Source organism: Gadus morhua, chromosome 21, assembly GCF_902167405.1.
Source record: "Gadus morhua chromosome 21, gadMor3.0, whole genome shotgun sequence".
NCBI classification, from domain to species: Eukaryota; Metazoa; Chordata; class Actinopteri; order Gadiformes; family Gadidae; genus Gadus; species Gadus morhua.
The window spans coordinates 17,591,639-17,602,227 of NC_044068.1; positions in this window are offsets into that span (position 1 = coordinate 17,591,639).

The following is a 10,589-nucleotide window of genomic DNA, read 5'->3' on the forward strand; positions in this document are numbered from 1 at the left end:
TTCCACGGCATTGAGAAGACCCGTGCAATAAAGACCTATAATATTTCTGTTTATGGCATAGATCTCTCCTCAGATAAGGTCAAAAAAAGTTCCAAAAAAGTGAGTTAAAAATAAGCTTAATTTTTTGAACTCTGCGCGTTGGCGCGTCGGGCGCGTTATTTAGGTGCGTAAAACGCGTCTAACGCGCCTAACGCGCTGCTTTAGCACGTGTAATGCATCTACGCGCCTTTACCAATGGTTCCCTATGGAAAAATGCAGATTTTCAACGCCTCTAACACACTTCAGTGAGGCCACACCTTAAGTGGTTAATAGTTCATTTCATTTAAAATATTCTTGAACATCTTTAATTTATGTATGGAGGTTGTTTATGTATGTTTACTGTTTATGTATGTATTTAAGTTGTTTAAAATAATTCAAAAGAAAATGTTCTGAAACTTTTCTATTGTTTGTTGTCCATGCATCACACATTGTATCATTGCAACATAGTCTAGTAGAAGCAAAGTAAAGGTAAATCAGTTAATATGTGTCTTCAGTGATTAGTATAGTACTTTAGTATAGTAATGTCAATTAACAGGGGAACGCTCCGCTCGCTATGGGAACGGGGGGCGCAAAACTCAATCTCGCCTAGCTGCCTCTGTAACGTGCGCGTTTGGCTGCACCCAAGTGCACAGACTGGCGACGAGCGTGGAACAGAGTCAATAGTTTATTTCGTAGACAGGCGAGTAGTCAGACAAGCAGGGATCAGGAACCAACGGGGTAGTCAGACAGGCGGGGATCAGGAACCGGCAGGAGAGTCAGACAGGCGAGGATCAGGAACCAGAAGGAGAGTCAGACAGGCAGGGATCAGGAACCGGCAAAAGAGTCAGACAGGCGAGGATCAGGAACCAGAAGGAGAGTCAGACAGGCAGGGATCAGGAACGGCAGGAGAGTCAGACAGGCGAGGATCAGGAACCAGAAGGAGAGTCAGACAGGCAGGGATCAGGAACCGGGGGAATAGTCAGACAGGCAGGGATCAGAGAGCAGACAGGAGCAGTGGTAGGTCAGGAGTAGAATCGCGGGAAAGCACTGTGAAACACAAGAGACAATCTGGCAGGGAATGTTTTGGAGGAGAGGACTGATATAGGGGAAACACAGGTGAAGGTGGTTGGGTTAATTGGGAGTGATCAGGGTGGCAGGCAGGTGAATGAGAAAACCAGGGGCGGATCATGACAGCCTCTTTGTTCGCGGATAGGGTGGGCCGGCTCTATATATCTAAATTGATGTAACCTTTTCTCCAATTTGTACTCGTTTAACAGTCATTCCTAGGTAGGTATGGATACCAAACATAAATGATTGCATGTAGACAATGAGACCTTTAGAGGGATAAGAAAGAAGAATGAAAAAACATAAAAAGTATAGTTCTTCAGTATGGAAGCCCTAAGATGCCATCAGTTTACATCTTCATTTCAGATCTCCACTTCTTTCTGTCATTATCTGGATGGCAACAATGTCTGAGAAGCAGGGTCATGTTGATCAGTTTGCCGGCTGCTAAAATAGTATTATGCCTTGCTGGGGAACATATACACAGTGTGTATAAGTGCGCACCACCTTGGATGAAAGTTGGCAAAAAATCAAGCTCTATTGGCGGTGCAATGTAAGTGAGATTAGTGTTGTGGTGCACGACATTGCTGATCAGACACTAGGCCAGCGGAGAACCAATGGATTCAGAATGATGACGAGAGAAGCCGTTCTGCAGGGTTGCTGGTTCCTTGAGCCCTGGTGTATGAAGTGCACTCCTTTCTGTATCCAGTTGGCATACAACAGAGATGAAGTAGGGGACAAAGACGCAGACACGATCATTTTCCCAGGATAACTTCCTGTGGTCAATGGACTCATGTGTTCTCCATGGGCAAAGTGCTAGAAATCAGCAGATTGAACGATGGTGGGGATATTTACAGACACAGAACGTCGACTATTCGAGAGACCTGTTCCTGGAGTTTCCGTCAGTTGGTGAATTCAATGGCGATATGGTTGACATCGGTCTCGTTCAATTCTGCTTCCTTAAGGTCACTCAGGTTACCTCTCCCCCACACACACACTCTCCTCTCACACACTCTCCCACTCTCTCCTGCACAAACATCAAGTGTGTGTTTTCACGCGTTTTGCAATGTATGGAAAGGTCTTGATTAGGCTGATGTGGAACACAGATAAAAGCTAATTTGAAGATGTGAGAGCTGTGTTTGTGCATGCGTTTCGTTTTACAGGAGGAGCTAGACGTTGCTGTGCAAGTAGGGAATAACCTTCGGATCCGGCCAAATAGGGATGGACTTGATTTGTATCATTGCAAACCATTCATCATGTACAATGCACAAGAGCTTTATGATCCAGTGACAGTGATAAACTGGCCTTTGGAAAACTGACATTCCTTGTGACCCAGACCTATATGAGCTTTGTCTTCAGACAACTGAGGCCATCTATCAGAGAACAGCTGTTAGATGAGTACAAAGAATCACCTAAGGTAAAAGTGCAATGAATGTTAAGTCAAAATTAACAATTCTTTATCAACTTACATTTTAGGAATAAACACGTGAAAGACTTAAGTTGTTCAACATTTTCAATGTAAAAAAATAAGAAAAGTAAAATCACGATTAAAAAATAAAATTAAAACATACAAAACAAAAACAAACATTTCCTTTGAAACATTTCCGTGTCACTACAGACTTCTGAAGCACATTGAAACATGAGAATATCTTTAAGAAGTGTGACCCTACTTGCAGCAGCTGTTTCTTGACTTAACCTCTAGTCAACTTGCAACTTTAATTTTAACACCAGTTCACCGCAATGATCTTGAAGGCATCACAATCGAAGATCACTTTTTCAACTACCTCTTCCTAATATTGTTCTTGCATATCCATTTTAGGCCATATCCATCGAACATATTCCACCTTCTATCACTGACAGAAATTCAGATCTGCAGGTGTAGGCCGCTAGCCGTCTAGCGCAGTCAGAAATTGTTGTAAGGGTAACCTGGATAGTCTTTGATGGGAAAAGGTCAGAACCTTTGCAGAACCTCAGGAAGAGTCCAATCTCATGCTGATCCATGTCTCTGAAAAATCTCAGAGGATGAGGAGAAGTTGTCCTCTCTGCTAGCGACATAGCCTTTTGGAACAAGATGGATTTTGTGAGGCTTTTTGCTTTTGGCTGAAGTTCAGCAAGGATCTTTTCCAGCATCTCACTATTCAAATACTGTAATACTTTTCAGGATTGGCTTCCAACACATTATTACTAAAGCTGGTCCTTGTACCAACTCCTTATCCGCAATTTCCTCGAACAGTTTGCACAAGTCCTGCTCTGGTGGTAGAGAGACGTGTAGTTGTGACTGCTCAGAATAGTGATGACCTCATCCATATCAGCCCAGTTAAAATCATTCAAAGCCTCTGTTAGGGGTCCTTTATAGTGGGTCTTATGTTGTAAAAAAAAATGAGTCCATTAAGTTGCAGTTTGGTAAAGGTATGGAGAGGGGTTCAAGAAGAAATGGTGAAGCCAGTTAAATGAGCAAATACTTAAATCTCTGCATCCAAGTGCCACAATGCATGAAACAGCTCTCTATCCCTGTTTTCGATAGGCATGATGCTACATGGATCTTTTATGTGCTTCCACAGGTCCCGGATGCATAAAATCTTCTCCATAAATCAATGAGAAGGTCCATCCCCTTCCAAACTCCATACTCGAATTGACCCTATTCCACCAATCAAATGTTATGTTGGCATCAAGTTTGTTATTATCTGCACATGCCTGGATCATGTCAGGGATGCATTGGGCTGAGTGAACGGTAATGGTTCTTATGTTTCCGGACTCTTGACAGAATACTGTAGTTAAGCGGACTGAATTTCAGCTGCAGAGTTGCTCATCCGGAATTGATTCATCAACATTGTTTTCCAATTCAACCAGCCACCGGAGAGGTTGATAAATCAATGTGTCAAAGGGAACATCCCCAGTGTCACCAAAGAGAATCACCACTCCGTCCAGGATGACAGGGCCGGGGGAAGACATCCCATGGAAGGTGATGGGGCCCTGGGGTGACCCGGTGGAACAGGAGGCTGCTGGAGGAAGACCAACCGGGGTCTCGGCCTATGTTATTAGACATTCCTCTGATGAATGGTCTTCGACTGATGTTGCATATAAGGCCTCTTAGGGCTCCCCCGAGCCCATAACACAAAATGTGTAATCTCAACTCATCAATGTTTCCTTTTTGTGGACTTCTGCGGCCTGAGAGAGACAGTATGGTAGACGTTGGCACATACGCGAGGTAGGAATGGCTTGTCATAGATTTTGGGTGAAGATTTAAGACCAGTGTTAACACGATGTCTCTTGTAGATTGTCAAAACAAATCCCGAACATTGTAGATGTTGGCCTACTGTGTCTTGAGAACATGAGGACTCAACCCAAGACCGCATAAGCTCATACAGTAAGAGTAGTAGGGTGTGTGCTTGTGTGTGTGTGTGTGTGTGTGTGTGTGTGTGTGTGTGTGTGTGTGTGTGTGTGTGTGTGTGTGTGTGTGTGTGTGTGTGTGTGTGTGTGTGTGTGTCGTTATGTTTTTTCTGCACACAAACATATATCTACGAAACACAGCTCTTGTACGATGAGCAGGTAATATAGGAATAACATTTGTTTTAAAATGCATCACCTTTTAATTTTAGAAGTGGAGGCAATGATTAGTCCAATCTAAATGCCTTTCTGTAAATGCAACGGTAATAGCGTAATCAATGTTTAAATGCCACAAATTTAGGTCAAATGGGACAGCGAGCAAGAATCACCCTACATTTACTGTGATTTATTATTAACTTTTTTGGACGGTTAGCTGCCAACAGCTAGTAAAACAGCTTGACCTGGGATCCGTTAAACTGTCTGACCGGCAGATGTGTCTACAGAACAGGAAATCCTTCAAAATAGCTATAGTCCCTGTGCCTGTATTTGTATGCCCTTGAGAAGTAGAAAATACATCTACAGTCTAGCTTGTTTCCGCATAGCATGTGACCTTTAAGGAACTTTTAAATAGTTCACACAGGATAACGGGCCTAGATTATTATAGATACACAAAGTGTTGAATCAAAAACAACTAACAATAAAATCTTTTAAGAAAGAACTGCAAAACATTTAATTGATATTTTAAGCATAGGTCTATTGGGGTTGTGTATCCTATATATATAATTTTTTATGTTGGATTGAAGGCAGAATCAAACTCCACAAATAACCTTGTAAGGCCTTAGTTAACAGGTGGTTGTGTCATGTGAGGTGCTCAACAGCACCTTCACACAGGTCATGCTGCATTCATTATAGGTACTGTAAGTAATGTCCTTATTTGGCTAACAGGTTTGTCTGTTTAACAGGTTAGCCCCCTCTCCCTTCTCCCAATGTCACCACATGTTTTTCCACCAATCGCCACACCATTATACGTGTTTCTCCTTCCTAGCAGCTTTCTTTGTCAACCCGTGCTAATTCACTTTTCTTGTTTGGTTGTATAAGCCGTTCCTAGGAGTGCTTGAATTTATATCTTTGCATTTCACCGCAAATATCTGTCAACACTGAAATCATGCTGTCTGTCTGTAGGGAGAACGCAGGGAGCGCAGAGAGCATTATTCATGGGGTTCTCTATCCTGATTGGAACGCGAAAGTGGGAATGCTACACCAAAGCAATACTATCTGTTTCCTGCAGAGCAGAGGGAGTGGGAGACCCCGGGCCCACCAAAGGCTCTCTGTGTTAGAGATGGCTGACCGAGAGCTCCTCTGAGCGATCCCCTTCTCAGAGCACTTGGCCTTTTGCACACATTTCATACTGGCTGATGCACAAGGTTTCCAAAGGAAAGGCAGAGAGACGGTGTGTGTGTAAGATAGAGACGGGGGAAGAAAGGTAGAGAGATATAGAAAGAGAGAGAGAGAGAAAGATAAAAAAAATAGATGGAGAAAGAGGGAGCGATAGAGAGAGAGGGAGGGATGGAGATTGAGGGAGAGATGGACAAAGAGGGAGGGATGGATAGATGGAGAGATGGTTAACTAAAGATGAAGAAAGACAGTTATGGAGAGAGAGCTGTAGAGTTGAACCCGGTAAGTTCATTTGACAGAAACACATGAGAAAAAATGGAAAGAAAGAGAGAAACAGACAGAAATGCTATTCTAATCTGCAGTCCCGGGGCACTTCGATAATAGCATACATTAATAGTAATGATCACATGTGTTATCCACATGGCCCATGCCATGTCACATTGCATCATCGCTGGTGTGTGCACGGTTCCTCTGAGCTGCCAGGTAGGACAGATGGCTACCATCAGTACCCTGCTGGTCCTGCCTTAGCCACCTGGTTGTACCTGTGGCCTGATGCGCGGCCATCTTCACAGACCACCGTCGACCCCAGGGCCCCAGATGAATCAAAACCAAAACTGTTGGTTAACCGTTCAAAATCATCCGGCACCACGCAGACATCTGCGGAACATCTCACAAAGCTCTCTGGTACAGGTTAGCCACCCCTCCCCCCCGCCCCTTCTACACGGTCGGGGGCACATCGTATGTGTATTCAGGCCCGAACACATGCATACATTCAGTTTTCAAATGGGCACACACAGACAGAGAGATACAAAGTCCCACATGGCCACCACACATCCCGACATGTTAAGGTGTGTTTGTGTTCTTTCAGATGAAATCACAGCAGAGGGGTTTGTTAAAGACCTCCTATTATACTACTTTTCTGTTCTTAATTTCTTAGTAATGACTCCTATAGAGCAACCTGACACGAATCACAGCACAGAAAACCATGTAGATTTTCGGGAAACTCTTCCTCTCATCTGGGCGCTTTCAGCATCTCGGCTTCGTCCTACTCCACCCCCTCACCCCCCTCCTGCCAACCCCACTCCGTTGTGATTGGTTACCTTCCGGAAGAGCATGTTGCAGCATTACCATACATGGAAAATCCGGATTGTTCTATGTAGATAAATCCCGTTAATTTGAACAAGTGAATGGCGACCGGCATTCCTAGTGTTGAGCGCTCTGCACAGCCACCCGGTCAGCAGGGAATACGTCTAAATGCATGTTCGTCATCATTTGACACTTTAGCATGGTTAAACATGACTATAAATAAGTGTGTGTGTGTGTGTGTGTGTGCGTGTGCGTGTGCGTGCGTGCGTGCGTGCGTGCGTGCGTGCGTGCGTGCGTGCGTGCGTGTGTGCGTGTGTGTGTGTGTTGTGGGGTTCCCTCTTGGAGCAGCAGGGAGCCCCTGGGACATTCCAGCCCCAGCAGGTTTGGTTTCAGATCATTCATGGGAGGACTCCTAATCGCACACATGTAGAGTACAGGGAACATGAGGGGTCGAGAGAACAGTGTTCTGGTCCCTCCTCAGAGATCAGAAGGGGTCAAATATCTTTTGGGTGCTTTTTCCCGGGACTTTATGTTTAGGGGTCTGATGTCGGCCCGTTGCTGCCGGCGATCTGGCGCTGTGTGCGTACACAAACACGGCGGTCTCAGGTTCACGCCAGTGCGTGCCGGCCCGATATTTTGTTATTTTTGTTAGTTTTTGTCCAGTGGCTGATGACCTGACCCAAACTCACTGCAGCATTGATACCCTCGGACTACCTTCTGCATGTCTGCCGTGCAATACTGAGACACCGCTGGGGAATGGACGAATGAGGAATTCAACATTTAAAATGATATGAATTTAATTTTTAAGTATATTTATCGTTCGGCAGATGCTGTTATCCAAAGTGACTGTCTGTGTGTAATTCAGGTAGGAATTTCAACACTCTTGGGATCGAACCCAGTACCCTCCCACCATAAACGTGTTGAAATGATGAATCGTGGACGGATGGATTGATGGAGTGAGTTCTATCAGGCTGGTCGCTGCCAGCCAGGGACAGACTCTCCCTGACCAAGGGAAACAGCATTCCTAAGCACTCCCATAACCTTTATATCTAGTGTGTGATGTCAATACCACTTCATCCTCCTTACCAAACCTCCGATATGATTTGGCAGCACAACGTCTAATAAGGGAACTAGTAAGGCAACATTTTGTTATTGTTTAAATTCAGAGCCTTTCTGAAGCTGTTGTAGCTCTCTTTAACACAGCACGTTTTAATGTAAATTGCCCCTCTGGAAAATAAACTTAATTCTGACAGTTTCATAGAAAATAATTTTCTAGGCAAAAAAATCATAGAAAATAAAGATAACTTTAAATCAGGAATATGAAGATTGCAATTTATGTAAAAAATAGATCAACAAACCATTTCTATAATTCCATGAAGAAAGCAAATTTGCTTTTTTTCAATCGAGGGAGCGCGAGCATGAGAAACAGACAGGGGAGTTTGGACGAGAACACAGTATCAACACTACTGTAGCCTTTTAGTAGCATGGTTATAGCCCACCACTTTAAGATGGAAGCAAAGGAGCCGGCATTCTGACCTCATTCAGCCAGCACCTCCCAGCCCCGGGGCCTCCAGACTGGACCATCACCTCCCTGTCCCGGGGCCTCCAGACCGGACCAGCTCCTCCCAGCCCCGGGGCCTCCAGACTGGACCAGCTCCTCCCAGTCCTGGGGCCTCCAGACTGGACCAGCTCCTCCCAGTCCCGGGGCCTCCAGACTGGACCAGCTCCTCCCAGTCCCGGGGCCTCCAGACTGGACCAGCTCCTCCCAGCCCCGGGGCCTCCAGACTGGACCATCACCTCCCAGTGCCGGGGCCTCCAGACTGGACCATCACCTCCCTGTCCCGGGGCCTCCAGACTGGACCATCACCTCCCTGTCCCGGGGCCTCCAGACTGGACCAGCTCCTCCCAGCCCCGGGGCCTCCAGACTGGACCATCACCTCCCAGTGCCGGGGCCTCCAGACTGGACCAGCTCCTCCCAGTCCCGGGGCCTCCAGACTGGACCAGCACCTCCCTGGAGCCTGTGAGCCAGACCTCAAAAACAATCTGCGGTACGCATCTACTCTATATCCTGACTTATGCACTTGTGACTTATAGACTTATGTAATTCCAATATAATTTTTTTATTTCTCTTTCTCCTCAATAGCTGCATTTTACTCCATTTTTTGTTTAGTTTCTTCGAAATGTGATAATGCAGCACTTGAAGTGTCTGTAGTGAGTTCCAACGCTATCAAAGCTCTGACGATGATTGTTTTCAGACACACTTGTCCGTCAATTTGGATGAAAGCATTTGCTGAATGACTAAATGGAAAAGTAATATAAAGATCATCTGATGAAATTCCCCTTATAAGCTATTACTAATCAATTCCCTTTCCCCCCGGCCATCTGTCTTCTTGGACTCCATCCACTTCCAAAGCTGTTTCTCATTCTACTACAATTGCTGACAAACAGAGATCTGAATCTCTTGTAAGATGGTCTAGTCCGTAATTAAACGGGGGCTTCAAAGCCCCTTTTCCCAGTTCACTACTGATGTACTCATCATCATCAAGTGCCCTAGTAGCTGTGCTAATCCTGCAGGCGTTTTCAGGGAGGGTGGGAGTGAGGGGAGGGCTGGAGGGAGGGAGGGAGGGAGGGAGGGAGGGAGGGAGGGAGGGAGGGGGGGGGAGGGAGGGAGGGAGGGAGGGGGGGGGGGGGAGGGAGGGGAGGGAGGGAGGGAGGGAGGGAGGGAGGGAGGGAGGGAGGGAGGGAGGGGAGGGCGGGAGGAATTCCTTGCATGTGTCAAAATGTTGGTTTCGTCTATTTAACCCTGTGGGGAGGGAGACCCAGGTAATGAGGTGATCATTGGAAAATGACCGTACACAATGGGGGGAGGGGGGGGGAGCCTGTGGCCCTCCTGAGGTGTTATGGAAGCCTACGGTTGCTTCATTAGCGTCCTTCAGCTCGTCTGCATTGTTAGGTCTCATTTAATCTCATTATCCTCTTGACAATGCCTGATTCATTTTCCATGGAGTTCAGATCAGGCGAGATTGCTGGCCAATCAAGCATAGTAGTCCTAGTTCATTAAACCAGGTATTGCTACTTTTGGCACTGTGGGCAGGTGTTAAGACCTTCTGGAAAATGGTATCAGCATCTCAGAAGTGCGCTAAAATCCTTAAATCTTATCCTGGTACGGTTTCATCGACATTAGACTTGATTCAACACACCAACACCAGAAGATGACAGTTCTCCCCAAATCATCACTGACTGCTGTGGAAACTTCGCACTGGACTTCAAGCAACCTGGATTCTTAGCCTCTCCATTCTTCCACCTGACTCTGTGACCTTGATTTCCAAATAAAATGCAGCATTTACTTTCATCCGAAAGAGGACTCTAGATCACCGAGAGTCAGATCAGTTATTTATCTCCTTAGCCCAGGTGTGACGGCCAGGGGCCTTTGCCAGGGTCTTTATGTTTAGGGGTCTGATGTCGGCCCGTTGCTGCCGGCGATCTGGTGCTGTGTGCGTACACAAACACGGCAGCGTTTTATTGTTTTTTTTTATGTGTGTTTTATTGTTGTCCTTCAGTGTCCTGGTTCCTGCCTGGTTCGAGCTCGGCAATTGGGAGTAGCTCTGGTCTCCAGGATTGCATAAAGCTGTCCACCTAGACAGTCAATGTTGGCTTGGTCCTGGCTCCCGTCTTATGTTGGGAGCCCAGTTAGGTCTAGC